The 18,072-nt window shown below is 36.8% G+C and overlaps 1 protein-coding gene and 1 pseudogene across 3 annotated transcripts in view; both read right to left on the bottom strand.

Annotated features, from left to right (window-relative positions):
- Positions 1-18,072, bottom strand: part of CTNNA3 (catenin alpha 3) — a 1,853,344-nt gene that overhangs the window by 777,296 nt on the left and 1,057,976 nt on the right. The window lies entirely within an intron of this gene.
- LOC103216108 (peroxiredoxin-like 2A pseudogene) lies at positions 9,966-10,672 on the bottom strand (annotated as a pseudogene).

Genomic DNA, 18,072 nt, shown 5'->3' with positions numbered 1-18,072 from the left:
ACTAGTATACTAAGACCTTAAGTAAGGGATCCTCCTTATGCTCTAGAGACTTCTCTAACCTCTCTCTGAAACCCTCAAGGTAACAGAGCTTTAACTCCACACAGGAGGCTCGAGCACCACAAAGCTAGCAGGCTGCTATAACCCGGGTCTCTGTAATGCCTGTGCCCACCCATATCTTATTTCTCCTTCTCAACAGACAGAAATAAGTTCCAAAATCTTTCCAAATCATTTCTTCCTCTGGCAATATTCAATAGCAGGGCCCTCACTTTGGTTCCTGCAATTGCCTTACTTCCCATCTCTCTTAATCACTAATGGCTTCTTTCCTTTTCAGTTTTGGTTCCCAAAGTAACTCTAACCAGAGAATCTGTTTTATATGACAATATTTAGCAGACTGGTATTTCAAGTGTTTTAGAGTGTGGTTTCTGGCAGGCCGTTTTTGTTGTTGTTTGGTTTTTGTCCTCACTGTGAGCAATAAAGATCTTAATTAAAGAAATTAACGAAAATGGTCACCTAGAGTTGGAAGCTCAATTCACAGTGTTGGGTTGCTGGTTCCCTACTAATAGATTATATCCTGGCAACACTGTCACAGTACAGCAATAAAAACTGTCCTGGCATCTTCCCGGTCCACCACAGAGTCTCATTCTCGCTCTTACGTCTGGACTAAACTCAGAGTAACCCAGAATCTTTCTCATACAAGCCTTGTCCACCTATATTCTATTCTCGAATCATATCTGAATCATCATTTAAAACTCAAGTAACTCCTCCCAATAAAACCCTCCAGTAATATCTCATATCATTCAGGATACTCATTATGCTTGCAAAACCCCATTTTAACTGGTCCCCTGATACCTCTCTGTCCTCAGCTGCTCTTACTCTCTCCTTTGCTCACTTCCTTCCTGTGACACTGTACTCCTTGCTATTTTTTAAACATACATTACAAATTCCTAATTGCCATGTTTCTCACACCCTTCTCCATCTTTCTTCTCTTCTTCCTTCTTTCCCAATCTCCATCCACCTACATTCATCCTTTCCCCCTTCTCCTCTGCTACAGTCTGAATGTTTGTGTCCCTCAAAATTCATACGCTGAAATCCTAATCCTCAAGATGATGGTATTAGGAGGCGGGGCCTTTGGGGGTGATTAAGTCATGAGGGTGAAGCCCTTGGGAATGGAATTGATGCCCTTACAAAAGAGGCCACGGAAAGACTCCTCATCCCCTTCTACCATGTAAGGTAACAGGAAAAAGGTTGTCTATGAAGAATGGGCCTTTCCAAGATATGGAATCTGCTGATGCCTCGATCTTGGACTTTCCAACCTCCAGAACTGTGATAAATACATTTCTGCTGTTTATAAACCAGCCAGTCTATGGTATTTTGTTAAAAGCAGACACCCTCCTTTCTTCACACAGTCCCCTCTAGATAGCTAGTTAATGTCTCCTCCTTGTTACACACTCCTCTTTCAGGCCAATGTCTCTAACCTCCCCTCTACTCTCAACTCCAGCCTCCTTAGGGACTTTCTGTACTTTAATGTAAGGAATGTATTATTTGATTTATCTAATTTGAACAACTACTGAGAACACTTTATCCATCAAACAAATTATTTCTAAGAGATCAAACCTTGTAGAGGGGAAAGGAGTTGAATGGAGTGTGCTGAGAAATAGAAAGTTACAATTTAGTATTTTTGTCTTTTAAAGTATCTACAGTAATAGTATTGATACTTGACACTGAAAACCTTCCATTATGTCCTGTCATTGCCATATGAAATAGCATTCTTGTGTGTTAAATATAAGCTTCCCTGAATAACAACATTAAGATCCTGGGGAAATATTTTCCCACATTTGTTGCCCATTTCTTTAAAATCTTAAAAGAAAAAAGGGAATGTGCCCAAATAAGGTGAAGGTTTGTGGGTTGTGTTACTGTCTGGATTCAAGAAGGACAGTTTCCCACTGTGAAGAGACTATGAGCAATGGAAATACTGAGAGAAGAGAAAAAGATAAATTAATGAACTTGTTAAATAATCTCAGATGAATGCAATATTTTCTTGCATTTGGTATTATGTTCCAGGTATACAAAGTATTTTCTTTTCTTGTTCTAATCCTTTATTTTAGCAGTTCCGACAATAGTCACAATAGTTCCACATGGTGATTGAGGAATATTTTGCAATATTAAACAATTTATGTCACTCTTAAACATGTTTATATATATGTCTAAACATCATTCTTGAAGTGTGACATCAAATATTTATATAAGCAATGAATTCTAAACACTATAAAATTATTACTGATTTAGACAATTTTTAAATTTGCCCATTTAAGTAAATCAATTTTGAGTGCGGGTATGCATTAATCATAATTTGTACTTTTTTTTTTCTTTTTTTGTGACGGAGTCTCGCTCTGACGCCCAGGCTGGATTGCAGTGGCCAGATCTCAGCTCACTGCAAGCTCCGCCTCCCAGGTTCACACCATTCTCCTGCCTCAGCCTCCTGAGCAGCTGGAACTACAGGCACCCACCACCACACCTGGCTAATTTTTTTGTATTTTTTAGTAGAGATGGGGTTTCACCATGTTAACCAGGATGGTCTCGATCTCCTGACCTTGTGATCCACCCCCGCCTCCGTTGGCCTCCCAAAGTGCTGGGATTACAGGCGTGAGACACCGCATCTGGCCAATTTGTACCATCTTTTTAAAAGTTACATTGGCAAAGTCTTTTAAAAAATAAGTAAACATTTCTAATTTTGTGATTTTGTATTTTTCTTGAAGAAACATTTTTGATACAACTATGTTTAAATTTTGAGCACTGGAATACAATTATGTTTTGTATTTTAATCCTTTAAATCATTACTTTCAATAGAATATTAATTATTTAAAAATTTACTATAGTAACCTACTTGGTAATTTCACTAAAATGATGTAAGAAATATAATGGAATTAATATATAACATGTAGGAACCATGTCTGTCTGTATTTTATGACACGTATAATCACCACACACTCATCAACCAAAATCCCAGAGATGCAGAATAAGCAAATTCAGCCATCTTTGATGTTTTGCCAAGTTTAAATTATATAAAAGGCATAGCCTTCCATATATTTTGAAAATTTAGTTATTTAGTTCTATTTGTGAAGGTAGAAGAACAGAACATATTTTCTTTAAGAGTTTGTTGGCTTGGTTTATAACTTTCACATATTTACGTATTTCAACAAATGGAAGGGAACACCTTCATTCATACTCTTGCCCTGGTTCATTCAAATATTAAGGGTGAACATGCATCCTGCCCCCTGTTAAAGAGAGTAATATTAATTTTACTAAACCTAAAATAATATTTTAAAGTAGAAGGACATACTAGAGAGAAAAATCACATGATAGAATATAATGAAGTAAAAATACCCATTCTGACAGATCTACCTTGTTAGACAGTAATTAAGTAAAAGGCTTGAGGCACTCTCCAAAGGAGACCAATCCTTAACCACACCCAAAATGATTGAATCATGATGGTGTATTGACTGTTATTGATAAATAACATTAGCGTATCAACTATATTGACCTCAAACTTCTAATGGAGCTAGTATATTCTGTAAATAAATAACTTTCCGTCTTCTTTGGTTCAGCACACCCAAAGTTCAGTAATCCAGTTGTTGCATGATATTCAATTACACTGCACCTTTATACCAATGACTACACATGGAAATCCATTCTCTTTCTCTCTTTCTCTAGATTACAGACCTGGGCTCTTTCATACCTTTAAAAACAAGCCAGATACAGAGTTATCCTCAACACTTGTGTCTTCCTTATCCAGACCTTGCAAATTCTTTTAGGTACTGTTTCTTTAAACTCTTATTTAGACCCTTCATCACTGCTTACATAAAACTCTCTTTATTTTTCCCAACTTTATTGCACTAATCCCCATATCTTGTCTACTTTCTGTAGATTCATCTTTCTAAACCATTCACCATCCACCTCTGCTTTTTTGAGCTGTGCTTCTTAAAGTATGGTTCCCACATCAGCAGCATCACATCACTCAGGAGTTGTTAGAAATGCAAACTCTTGGGTTCCACCCCAGAACTACTGAGTCAGAAGCTCTGGAGGTGGGGCCCAGCCATCTGTGTTTCAACAAGCCCTCCAAGTGATTATCATGCATTTTAAAATTTGAAAACCAAGGTTCTAAAGTCATATTTTTAAAAGGCAAAACCAATCATATCATTTGCTTGCTTAAAACTTCTTTAATGAGTCTCTTCTGAAGGATAAAAGCCAGGCTCTTGGGAAGAAGTGTAATACCCTTTCTGTTCTCATATTTCAGCCCTTCTCTTTCCATTTCCTCCGTCCCACCCAGTGTTTTAGTCATATGAAAGTTTTGAAATATTGTGAAGCAACCTGCTTTTTCTGCCTTTTTGCCTTTTCCTCGTGCACCTCTTCCCACACACAATTCATCCACCTGGAGGGGTTCTATTCATCTTTCCAGATCGAGCTCAAATGTCCCCTTTTTCAGAATGATTGCTGAGGGCTAATTTCAATAACTTACTTACAGCCTATTCCAGTTCTTCCAGGTCCACCTACATAATTTTCCCGAATTAAATTTTTTTACATCCAGCTCTTTAAAAAGAAAGAAAGTCTGTTTACTGGGCAAGGAGACATACGAAAAAATAGAAAGGGCACTGCTTATCCCACCTCACATCCTCCTACCCCTAGTTCACAAGTTAAAGATTGTCATCCATCTCTTGGAATAGTCATGTCTCCTTGAGGATGTTCATGCCCCCTCCTAGATGCTGTCTCAATTGCTTATTGGTGAGCCCACTCCTAGATATGCAGGACCCAAAGCAACAGTAGAAATGGAGGCCCACATACCACGTGTTTAAATATTTAAAAGTTATTTAAAAACTAAGAAACTTTAATAAAATATGTTCTATCACTGTGCTGCCTTAAATATATAATTTTTAATGACAAATGAAAAGTATTGTGTAAGGCAACAGTTCTTAGGTGACTAAAAGTTGGCAAAATGTCAAAGATATTAAATTTAATATTTGAGAGCATACCTGGGCATTCTCTTGTTGAGATGGCAATGTTATATAAGTAATAAAATGAAACCAGCTTAATTAATAAACACAGATGTATTCCATAAAATTTATATTTCTCCTCTTTATTTCATCAAAATTATATTGCTGTGGTCAAGATTTTTAATTAATTTCTTGACAGTGATGAGCCAAAGGATTTAAACTAAAATAAAATTGTATTGAAGTTAGAAAATTCAAATATATTTTATTAAAAATTAAATAATTATGAATTAAAAATTCATAATTCTTTCTTAAATATTCAAATTACCTATTAAGTCAAAAACTGAAATGCATATAAGGAATATCACATTTTAATTTCAGAATATTTCATTAAAGCTGACATTTTCTCATTTAATTTTGTCTCATTTAACATTGAGCATCCACTATCCATTTGCTTGCCAATATGAAGAACTGGTAGCACACTTCATATTTTCTCTAACCCCACATATAGAAAAGTATAGGAGTACCATGATTTCTTTAACAATCCAAAATATACCTATCATGTACAAATGCTATGCTAATTTGTCTGGACTTTCAAATCTACCAATGAAACATGAACAGATACAAGAAAAGTGATGTTCAGCTCTACCTAGGAAAACAATCCTTGATTATGCAATGATTTGGTGTGCTCATTCCACAAGGAAGAATCTGAAAATAATTTATGTATATTTTCTTTATAGTGCTCAAGCCTAGCCCACCCCACCCCCCTGCTGCAAAATAAGATGTTTATCTCTCACGTTGACAGCAGTTCAAACTGCAAATGTTTATGGCATTTGAGCTTTGCTATCTTTTCGCCACTAGGATGTAAGAAAAAATGTGGAGAAGAATTTTCTGGTAGCCCAAATAATATTAATCATGAGAGTGAATGTTTCAGATTGCAGTGAGCCAGTGCTGTAAGCCAGAAGTGAGGTAACAGGCATTTATGTTTGTGTTTTTGTTATATGTGGGGCCCTCTAATGCATGGGGCCCAGGACAAAGACCTTTCTTTCCTGGATCTAAGCATGGCACTACCTAGGTGTTTGATGTGTTTACCCTAGGAATAAGCTTGAATTTTAAAGTGCTATCCTAGGGAATAATTTCAATATATCTTGGAGCTGGAACTTCTATACATTTGCAGTGCCTCACCCAAATTTGGCCTACCAAAGCAAAAAAACTTGGTCAGGCTTCGGTGCCCAGCTGTCTGGTCAAATATTTATCTAAATGCCCCTCTGAAGGTATTTTACAGACATGGTGAGCATTTCTTAATCAATTGACTTTAATTAAAGAGATTACCCTTGATAATGTAGGTGGGCCTCACACAGTAAGTTGGAAGCCGTAAGAGCAAAAGATAAAAACACAAACAAAAACAATAACAGAAAACTGAGGTATCCCCCAAAAGAAGGGATTCTGCCTTAAGACTAACATAGAAATCCTGCTTGAGTTTCCAGCCTGCCAACCTGCTTTACAAATTTCAGATTTAATACTGCAACATCAACTCTTGCCTGAGTTTATATAAAACCTACACTATAGATTTCAGACCTGCCAGCCCCTACCATGTAAGCCAATTCATTTTGGAGGACTCCAACTGATACAGGTAAATATTTCCATCTTTTTTTATCCCAGTCCCCAAAGGCAGATAATGAAAATATAAACATATATATGTACTATACACCTTATCTCTATACCTTCTTATAGTATGTTAGACTAACCAGTTTCTAGAATTTATGGCATAGTATTATAATCATAGGTTTAAAAGTCTGTCTCCTATTCTTGACTGGAAGTTCCTTGTGTGCAGAGGTTGTGTTATTTATCTCAGTGCTTTTTGAGGCTGGAAATAAATGTTTAATACATGCCTGTCAAATGTTAGAGAATCAAAATTAACACATTACCTGGATAAGTTGGCATGCGGTGGGGACAGGAGTAGGGGATGGTGGAAGCGCAAGGAGGAAGAAACAAACAATGTGGACGTAGGAAGCAGTCTCCCTGAAGCTAAGACACCCCATGAGATGGTACTCATCCAGCTTTGCCAAGCTCCCAGCACAGTCTTAATCACTTATCTCACAGCGACTTTGAGAGCTCTGGCTAAGGAACTTGATACCTGCAAGCAATTAACTTTAATAAGTCAGCAGGTGATTTCCTTGAGAATGCTGACGATTCAATTTGCTGACAGCAGCTCTAGATTCTCTGGCTACTCAGCCATGGCTTCTACCTCTGCCCTTATGAACCCAGTCTGCGGTTGTGAGTAATAAATGAAAAGGTAGCCAAAGTGTGAATCTTTAACAGTGAAAATTGTAATCAGCTTTAAGGCATGATTATATATTACAGACAGAACCAAAAGGTCTTTTAAAGTTATGAAGAAAAACAAAAGCCAACAAGTTGTACAGCTACACTGGCACCAAACTTTTATAGTTTCTGTGGACGTTAAATGAAGGGATATAAAAGTACTTTCACTTGTATTAACCCTTTTTGTTTTCTGTTACTCATCATCTCATTATCTAACGCAGAATCCTGGGAATGATTTTAAACTCCTTCTCTCTGTCTCAATAATCCTAAATGTTGCAATTGACTTATTGTCCTATTTTATTGAATTATTTTTCACACAGTGGCAGCCTAATGAGTTTCCCCAGTGTTAGTCTCAGGCATTACCTATCAAACAACTCCACTGCTTGCGCCCTCTTCCCAAAATGCAAATGTTATTTCATTTGCATGTAATTTCTTAATAGTTCTCCATTGTTAATTGACTACAGTGGAGCCAAATCTTAGAATTAAGTTTTAAGGTAAAAGAGGCAAAAGACCTATTTTACTCAAAATTAACACTGAATATTTCTTAAATTGTCCAAAAAATACAGTATATTCCCCATTATATGTGAAACTATATGGAGCAATACATGTTTGTATATATAGTAATTTATAGTAAATAAATTTATAATAAAACTATAATTATAATTAAATATAATAATAAAATATATAAAAATAATATAAAATAAACTTATAATAAAGAGAATATAAGCTTTGTGAGGACAGTGATTTTCATTCATTTTGTTCACTGATGTACCCCAAAGGCCTAAAAGAGTGCTTGTCATAGCAGGTGATCAATGAATACTTGTTAAATGAAAATCACATAACAATTGATTAATATCATTTTAACAATTGATTTGACAATTGATTGTTAAGTTGCTGACAATTGTTTGTTAAAATCATTTCAAATAACTTTATTTCCCCTTTTTGTGCAACCATTTAACACTAATGTAACATAGAAAGTCTGTGTGTGGTGGAATGTCATTAATTTACATTGCTTTCTATGTACTACAGTCTTTCATGATCTGTGCTGTCAGTTCTGCACTTACACTTTGGCTTCAGTGTATCAAATCATTCAATGCTCTCCAAATATGTTGTGCCAAGATCTTTGCACTCTGATTCCTCAAGTCAATTTAAGTGCCCTGTGATCTTAAGAACTTTCTTTTTCCTCCATTTTCAATGTTTATTTCATTGCATTTTATCATTTTCTTGTGGGTCTGCCTTCTTGATCAGATTCTAAGACTCTTGATTATAAAATCTATGTTTTAATAGTGATTTTAATAGTGTCTCTAGTACAATGCCTGATGTGTCAATAGACACATACAGAGTATCTGATTTTTATTAAGTATTTATTTGTCTGTCTGTTGATCTCTCTATATGCTTTGTTTACTATTATTATGTTATCATGGTTGGCCCTCCATTTAGTGCCATTATGACCATGTATGTTACCTTTGACAAGCCATTTGAACTTTCTGACTCTTAGTTATCATCTGATAATACGTGTTCTACTTTTTAGAGGCAAAAGATATACTCAATTATTTCAACAAATTAATGAACAAACAATTTGAGTCTCAGCCTGCAGTCAATACTCTTTGATCCAGTATCCAAGATCCAGGACACAGTATCCTCCGTGCAGCAGCTTCTGCACATGGGGCATCAAGGGAACCACCTCAGAAAAACTGCTATGACCAGAAATACTGCAAAGAGAACAGGGTAACCAGAAGCACGATCATCTCAGAAGATACCTGCAGCCACACGCCTACAGTGGCCTTATACGGTTTGTGGGCAAGAGACCATTGTGAGGAGGTCCGAGAAACATATTTCAGTCACTTTGTTCTGATGCAAATATATGCCTACCAGAGATCTTAAGATGACAGAGAGGGACTTTGCTGTGGGAGAGGGGAGACGTGTTTTTTGGCCTCAATGGTAGCAGCTAAGCACCAGTATAATTAGATATTAATCTAGATGCCTGCATTTCAACTCACCTCTCAGGCAAGAATATGGATTCAGGCTTTTAGAAAGCTTTTTTCACAAGGGGTGCCAAAGTAGCAAGTGAAAGAAAAGGGTAAAGTGGAAGGAAAACTTTTTCCTGGTGATTAAGCAGTTCCTAACATATATGCATGAATGCATACATACAAATATGAATACAAGCTTAAAGAATACCCTATCCCAAGCACTCCAGGTAATTAAATGTTTATTTCACTCTGATTTGGGATGTCTCATGATGCTAAGGAAAATATTGGAAAGACCTTCTCTCTCCTTACCTCACTTTCAGTTAAAAAAAAAAATGAAAGAAGAATGGAGAAAAGAGATAAATAGAAGGGCTATCCTGAAGGTAAGAAGGTGAAGAGGCTATTTGAAGGTAAGAAGGTGAAGGCAGTCACCTTTTATGGTGAAGGCAGTCATCTTTTATGCCTTCCTCCCTTCCTCCTGTCAATCATCAACTCTGGTTGATTCCCAAGCTTGCTTTATAAACAGCCAGAGATCAAAGCAAAACTTCAACTTTAGAAAGACAAGGTCAACTCATCCTTTCATTTGCAATATGTTGATAGGGCCATTGCTGTGCAGGTTTGGCGGGTCCTGGACAAAACTGTATCAGGTTGCCTTCTCTAGAATGGGATTTGGAGCAAGACCCTTCTCTCTCTAATGTGACTGAGGAAAACAGAAGGAAGATAGGCAAAGGACACCTGTTCTAGGCCAGAAAGTGGGAGAACACTTAGCAGCTTCCAGAACAGAAAGTAGGTTTACTTTGTCTCCAATTCTTTTTCTCGGTGCCTGAGAAGAATGCCCTGCTTTCCTGATCCCACCACGAAAACTTGTGGACGGATGAAGCCTTCTCCTTCCAGGTTTCCAGAGAAGCCTTCATTCCAGGCTCGGAAGAAGTTGTACCACACTCCCAGATGGATAAATCCCATAAACATCATCTTCTGCCTTTGTGGACCATAGAACTTTTTCTTTTCATCCAAGAAGATTTCTCCTTTGAAATAAGGCTGGAAATCCTTCACTTCTGTCCTGATGTGCTCCTTTACAACTGCATAGAGGGGGACGCCCAGCTCGTCCAACATGTGTTTCAGGGAGGACAGACCCGCAACTTCCTCTAGACAAGGAAACAGCCTGGCCTCCGCATGGCCATAATCACAGCTCCATTTTTTTCCCATAGCTCCTTTGCTTTCAAAGTCTTTGGTTCCTTCTCTAGTGTTTTCAGGTCTATGTCCTTCAGGTACTCCAGTGCTGCTTTCTGGGGCTTGGACAAAAATACATCTGTGTTGGCCACCAGCAATGCCAAGGCAGCAGCCCCCAGGGCTCCTGCACCAATGGACCTCATCCCCCATGATGAAGAAACTTGGGTTCTTGAGTGCCTCCCTTCCTTCTCCCACCCCAACGCCCGGGCGGTTAGGGACGAAACCACCAGGCCCGGAGGATCCCAGAGGCGGGCCCTGCACCTGCCAATATTTTTATTTAATTGGTTTGAGATGGGCCACAGACATTTTGAACCGGTCCCCAGGCGAATCACATGTACAGACAAAATGCAGAAGCACTGGGTCAGAGGGCCAGCATGAGGGCTAGAGTGATAGTTCAGATGCTGCAGAGACAGGCTATGGGATTTCCTCATGGAAAGAGACCCAAGGGTATAGAAGGCATTTTCTGGACTATGACTGAGGTACTTGATTTATGGGTAAGACAGTCTAGTTTATAAAAACATGATAATCCCCTCGACCAATGCTTTTCAAGCTGTGCACCCCAGAAGGTGTGCAAGATGAGCCATGACAACATATAAGAAAACAACTGAATGTACCATTTCCATTCCAATGTTTATAAAATTTCTTTGTTTTACTTATTAGTATAGTAGTGCATATGTATTATTTATAAATAAATAAACATATATTAGGAGTATAGCCTCAACACCATTTTACTAATGGGCATAAATAACTATAAAATTTGGAAACTAGTGTTCTAGAGAAGGACCATGATTCCTCACTGAAGGCTCAGCTGAGAAAGCTGTGATAACCAGGCAAACCAGAGAGGAACTAGAGGCTTCCTTCCTCCAGGTGCCTGGTAAGAATGATGAATATTCTGGGTTGCTAAGAAAAGACATCAGGCAGAAGGGAGCAAGAGAGGCTGCCCTGCTGGGGAATGTTTGGGACACCATAAAAACAGAAAGTGGGAGCAGCAAGAGGGCTCTTCATTACTACTGTTAATAATAAAACAAGAGCAACAAACAATACCTGCTCTTACTTACTGAATCCCCAGTAAGGTCAAGCACTGTGTTAGGCACTTTATGGGCATCACTGTTAATCCTCATGATGTCATACCCATTATACAGATTGAGAGGAATAAAAAACCTTAAAAACCATAAGTGGTGTAACAGAGATATTCTACTCCAAACTCACCATTCCGGACATTATGTCATGCTGTTTCAAGAGCATGGATCATGAGTGACATTAGGAAATTTAGAGAAGCATATCATAGCACTTGAGGGTATTATAACCAAGTTGAATTTATCAGCTATCTTTTCTTTCAATTAAAATGCTAAACTGCAGTTGATGTTTTCATAAACAGAATTGGTGCTAGCTTCCTAGGCAATTTGGGAGACTAGATTTTTCTGAGCATAAGTAAACCTACAAGTTAAAAGAAGTGACATCCACTGGGAGACTCAAGCCAGATGTGATTCCTTCCACACAAAGTCAGGTTTATCAACTCCCTCTCTGCACCCCACCACACACACAACACACACACACACACACACACACTCTTAATACTTGCCGTTACATTCTGCATCTGTGGTCACTTTTTCCAGTGACCCTCCATCGAAATTTGTGGTTCTAAAGCGCTGACATCAACAGTGTATTCCTGAGGGTACTTCTCTAGGACTGTCTTCATTTTAAGTCTTTGCTCATAGGCACAACTGTAAACTTATAAGAAGTTTCAAGCAACTGTAGAGTAATAAGAATCAGATCTGTCCTGGGGTTGTGGGGGTTGGGGGAAGTGTGGCTCTTGAGTAGTCAGAGGCTTGGCATCACAGTCGTTGTTTAGGATTGAGACTCAAGTGACTCCAGGAAAGTCAGTGTCTCTTCTGTCCAATCACAGTGTGAGGCCAGGTGATTCTGGCCTTTTCTGCTCTATCATTCAGAAAAGAAGTCTCTTCCGCTCTATCATTCTAGCTTCTTAGCCACCCTTGTTGGTTTTCATGGATTTTCTTTTTAACCTGATCCTGCCTAGCAAGAAAGAATAAAAAAAAGGGAGAGGAGGGGAGAGAAAGGAGCTGACTCTGCAGACTACAACTTCATAATTATTTGAATATAAAATTAGCTGTTAATGATTCTCTGTTTATGCAGGGTATGAGATATATGATAGTTGTTTCTAGTAACATAAGTTTTCTCATTTTTATCTTTTCAAATGTTTTTGAAGTATTCCTGACTTTTATGGCTATTAATGGAAGATGCTGCTACCATCCTACCCAAGGGCCAGTTTTCTAAATCCTACAATCCTCTACAAATGGAAGCAATAGCACTATAGTTAATACTCCAAATTGTACCCTTGTGCACACATACAGGCCTAAATCACTTGGCCTTATAGCCACAAAACACAATTAGGAAGGACTAAGGTCATCAAAAAAAAATCCTAAATGCCAGTTCACTGCACAGCACACTCTATAGTCATCTTACTTACTTGTTCTTGATAAAAATGAATCCCAGCAGGGGCTAGAATGATGACCCTGATTGTGAATAATGGCACACATGCAGTGCCCCACAATGGCTACCAGAAAACAACAGCATCAGTTAATAGCCTATGTTGTCTCTTAACTGCCTGTTGCCAGCAATAGGTTTTGCTCTATATAGTCTGGATTCCCTGTTTCAAGGGTCTTCACTCCTATCAGGCAAAAGTGCTGTAATGAGAACAAGCCAAGAAAGGAATGAGGCAGGCAACAAGCCAAAATCCAGGCGGTGTTAGAACAGCCTTGTCAGGGAAGCAGAGAAACAAATAACTGAAATTAGAAAAAAACTAGATTTTCAGAGGAGTCTCATAAATCAGACTTGAAAATTTAATTTGAGGGCTTTTCTCTTCCTTGCATCATATTTTTTCCCCTTCTGGAGCTGTGCTACAGGCCTGAACAGAGGAAGTAGAATGTAATTAATCGATGTGAATCTGCTTCATTAATGGATTGCTACTCCCTGTGTTTCCTCTAGTCAAGAATGCTTCTGAAAGTGCTCTCTGACAACAATGCTATTCACAGTCTGGATAATGGTACCAGGCAGGAGAAGAAACGATGCAGTACTTGCATGAAGGGAGCCCATGTTTGCTATTGACTGGTAGAGAAATTTAGTTAGCTCATTAAATGTTCTGCTTACAAACCCTATTCATGCTTTTTAATCAATTGATACTTGTCCTCCTTTCCCACATTGATTAAATACCAGGAAGTCCTCACAAGATAGTGAGATGTGAAGTTCCCATTGCAGTTAACAAATGGTCCTAAGACCCTTAGAAAACACATGGTTGTGCATCTTTATACCCACAGGGAATACACCATTAATCTGAACTAATAAAGAGGAACAGCAGGCTAATCATAGCTCATTTATGTTTGGCCCTGGAATGTGTTATGTGGTTTTTGGCAGAAGATTTACCTTACTAATTATGTCTTACTTAAATTAATAATACAGTTAATTTGCATTCCCTTTGCACACACCAGTTGACAGTGAGAAGAAATGTGCTAAGTGATAAGGGGAAATCATCTCGAAATTTAAAAGCTTCGTTGAATAATTTGTGTATATATGTATGTGTTGATACTATATACATTTAGGACAAAAACTCTCAACATACTTTGGAAAGAGAAGTTAAAATTATGTGTGAAAATCCCTACATCATCATTGTTTCAATATTTTATCTAACTATTTCTGAGACCAATAAATTAGAAAGTTAAACCTGTAATCAACGAATATGTGTATATGTAACCTACTATATCCTGAGCACTGTTCTCAGTATTGTAAAGGGATTTGAAGAAATATACAGTCATTACTCTGTTTCAATGTAGAGACTGGTTCCAGGACTCTCATGGACACCAAAATTCATGGATGCTGAAGCCTCTTATATACAATGATGTAGTATTTGCATAAAACCTATGTACATCCTCCTATTTACTTTAAATCATCTCTAGATTACTTATAATTTATAACTCAATGTATATGGTATGCAAACAGTTGTTATTTGTACACTGCATTGTGTAGGGAATCATGACAAGAAAGGAAAAGTTTGTACATGTTCAGTACACACACAACTACTATAGGCCTAGCCACATTTTTCATCTGTAGTTGGTTAAACACATGGATATGGAACCCACAAATACTAAGGCCAACTGTAGGTGATTTTCTGTCTTAAGATCTAAAAATCTGGAGAAAGAAATATTAAGAGATCTAGTACTAATATGCTTTAGGTGATCTTTGCCTTGTTTCTAGAGACTACAACTCATTTACAAACCGTCTCCTATAGACCTGGATTGCTGATATGGGGAAGATAAAATTAAGGGGTCTACCTTTAAGCAGAGTCAATGAAGTTAAGATCAGGTATCTGATTTTCCAGTAAATGAAGTTGATGGACACAATAAACCCATGTATCATTGCTAAAGTGCTGTGAAGTGGAGCTCTAATGCCCTCTGCCAACTTAGAATCAAGAGTAAATATATACTAGCAATTCTACACTGGCATAATAACATTGCCCAGTTACTCTACTTTTGATACCTTCCCAGACAAACACAGACAGTTTGTCACAGTGGCAGATATGAAGATTCAAATATGTTTGAGCTATATGAAGTACAAGATAATGTAATGTTGATCTATCTGCTTTTGGATGCATGAAGCAACGGTCCAAACTTGGATATGGAAAGCAAACCTCACTTGTTTCACAAATCACAGGCATGTTTGTTTCAGATATTGTAATACAATGATTTTCACCCCTCTCACTTCTAGCACAAGTGTTGCATAAGTCCCTTGGAAGTTGACCTAATACTAGAGATATCACCAAGTGTTTTCTATAATCTATTTCTGATTAGTTAGTCCTTTAGGATAACATATACTTACCAATATCATTACGACATTGCAGGAAAAACAAAACAGATATGGGTGGATTCATCTCCTCTAAACTTCTTTCTTTATGGACTTGAACAAATTACTAAATTGTAATGAGCAAAATATGTATGCTAATACCCACATTATAATGTAGTTATAAGAGCTAGAAAGAATGTATGTTGAGTGCTTTTGCAAAGTGCTTTACATTTTAGAAATACTCTCCTTTTAGTGCAGCCATACTTTGATTCTTTTTCATTGCAATGACATGGAAATTTCAGGACACAAAAATCAGAGTGGACAAAGAATTTCATGGGCTCTTTTCGAAGGATAAAACAGGAAATTAGAAAGAATAAATATGATATAATTCAAAATGTAAAGCCAATATCTCACCAACTTATTAATATATAAAATTATATGCCAACCTTAAACTTAACAGAAATGAATGCTACAATGTGGTTTGCTGAGCTAATTCAATAGGATTACATTAATAAAGTTCCTATAACAATTGAGATGGTAATCCCATGTTACAGTTTGCTAGTCTGGCCAATCCAAGAACACTACATTCTATTTTGAACATCACTTGGAGTGGTATTACCAAAAAATAAATTGGAAAGCATTTAGAAAAGAGTGGTTCAGACAATGTAAGAGCTAAAAGTAACCATTTGAAGGAACTATAAAATGCACCTCAGAGAAGAGGAAGCATATGGAATACATGAGGGCTGACTTCAAATATTTCAAGAATTGTTGCCAGGAAGAACTTTAAACATAGAGTAACTGATGTTTAACTTGGGCCGTGAACTCATCTACTGTATGTTTGAAAACCAGTAGCCCAGTAGCCTGTTGGGAAGACAGATTTTTTTCACATGTAAGTAAAGACAACTCATCTTATTGAAAAAAGCATGGACATATGATCTGATATATCCAGTAGAAAATTTCACCTTCAATCAACTAGCAATGTGACCCTAAATATAAAACCTCTTTGAGCTTATTTTTTCAAACTATAAATCATGTCAACAATAAGGCTGGTATAAGGATTACTTAAGAGAACATGTTTAAGAGCACTAGCATAATGCTTTAAATTTCATAGGTGTTTACCAAGAATGCTAACAGTCATATGTCAAAGATGTTCAAAGACGGAATTGAGTGTTATGAGAGACAGTAATTTTCCTATCCTAGAAATTGCTTATGCAAAGGCTAAATAACCACTTGGAAGAATATAAAAGAGGAAAGTCAAGCTTCGGAACTAAAATTAGGTTACTTTCAGGATTCCTTTCAACTCTAAATCTGAAGATCTTGTGATACAAACATTTTTTAAAGTTTTCTAGGAAAAAATATCAAGAATAGCAACAGTTATATTTATAAGAATTAGTAAAAACGTACTAATATTTGAAAAATTAGTCTATCTGCCTATTAAAGTATATAGTATAATTTATAACTCTTCTAAACTAGTCAAGGGGAAAAATAAATAATATTGATAAAACTCAATGCAGATCATATTTCATTAAACAAGAACATCTTTCTTTGCTAGATGTATAGGTTAGCGATACACTTTCAGAAGATACTATGATAATGATCATATACAATAACCCAGTTGTCCATTCCTTGATATTAATAACTAAAGAAATATTTCTTTTGGAGAAGTTATTCCTTTAAAAAATTCAACTGGTAGGATAAATCTATAGAGAAGTAGTACATAGCTAAAAATAGAAGTTTTAGTAAATTAATGAGTGGGATGTTCAGCAGCAGCTATAATTAATATTGTGAACTCATTCATTGTATAGCAGAAAAATTTACAGTGTGTTAGAAAATAATTTGTGAAACCAATAGCCCACTTGTCTAGGAAGAAATGCACATCAAGTAATAGGGAATTTTTTTTATAAAATTTGGAAGATAAGTTATGGTGTAAGGTTTTATATACAAATGTAAAGCTTTTAATTCAAATGTGATAAAGGAGATCTTTGTGGATTTATTTAGGGTATAAAAAGTCACATTTTAAATTTAAAGCTTTATTAATGTGACAAAATTTCAGAATTAAAAGTAGTAGGACACTTACATCATATCCCTCACTAAATGAAGGGCATATTGTTTATGAAATAATGTTACATCAGAAAGAAGACAATATTGCATACACATATTGATAAAGCCATTAGTTATCCATAAAATCCAGTTTTTCCTTCATTACTAGTAACAGATGTGTAGCTTTGAAAGTAGCTACCAGAAACACTACATTTCCCAATCTAGCTTCTAGTTGAGAGTAGTCATGTGGCTAATTTCAGTAGAAGGTAAGCCGAAATAATATGTGACACTGATACCCTTAAGACCAGCCTTCTATTTTTCTTGTACGTTTGTTTTAAGTTCTTTGTACACTCTGGATATTAGACCTTTGTCAGATGGATAGATTGCAAAAATTTTCTCCCATTCTATAGGTTATCTGTTTAGTCTGATGATAGTTTATTTTGCTGTGTAGAAGCTCTTTCGTTTACTTAGATCTCATTTGTCAATTTTTGCTTTTGTTGCCATTGCTTTGGGTGTTTTCATCATGAAATCTTTGCCCCATGTCCTGAATGGTATTGCCTAGATTTTCTTCTAGTGTTTTTATATTACAGTTTTGGGTTTTTCATTTTTCTTTTTTTTTGGCAGAGTCTCACTCTGTCACCCAGGCTGCAGTACAGTGGTGCAACCTCTGTCAC

This window comes from Chlorocebus sabaeus, chromosome 9 (assembly GCF_047675955.1).
Source record: "Chlorocebus sabaeus isolate Y175 chromosome 9, mChlSab1.0.hap1, whole genome shotgun sequence".
Classification (NCBI taxonomy): Eukaryota; Metazoa; Chordata; class Mammalia; order Primates; family Cercopithecidae; genus Chlorocebus; species Chlorocebus sabaeus.
This window is presented reverse-complemented; position numbering and strand designations above follow the sequence as displayed.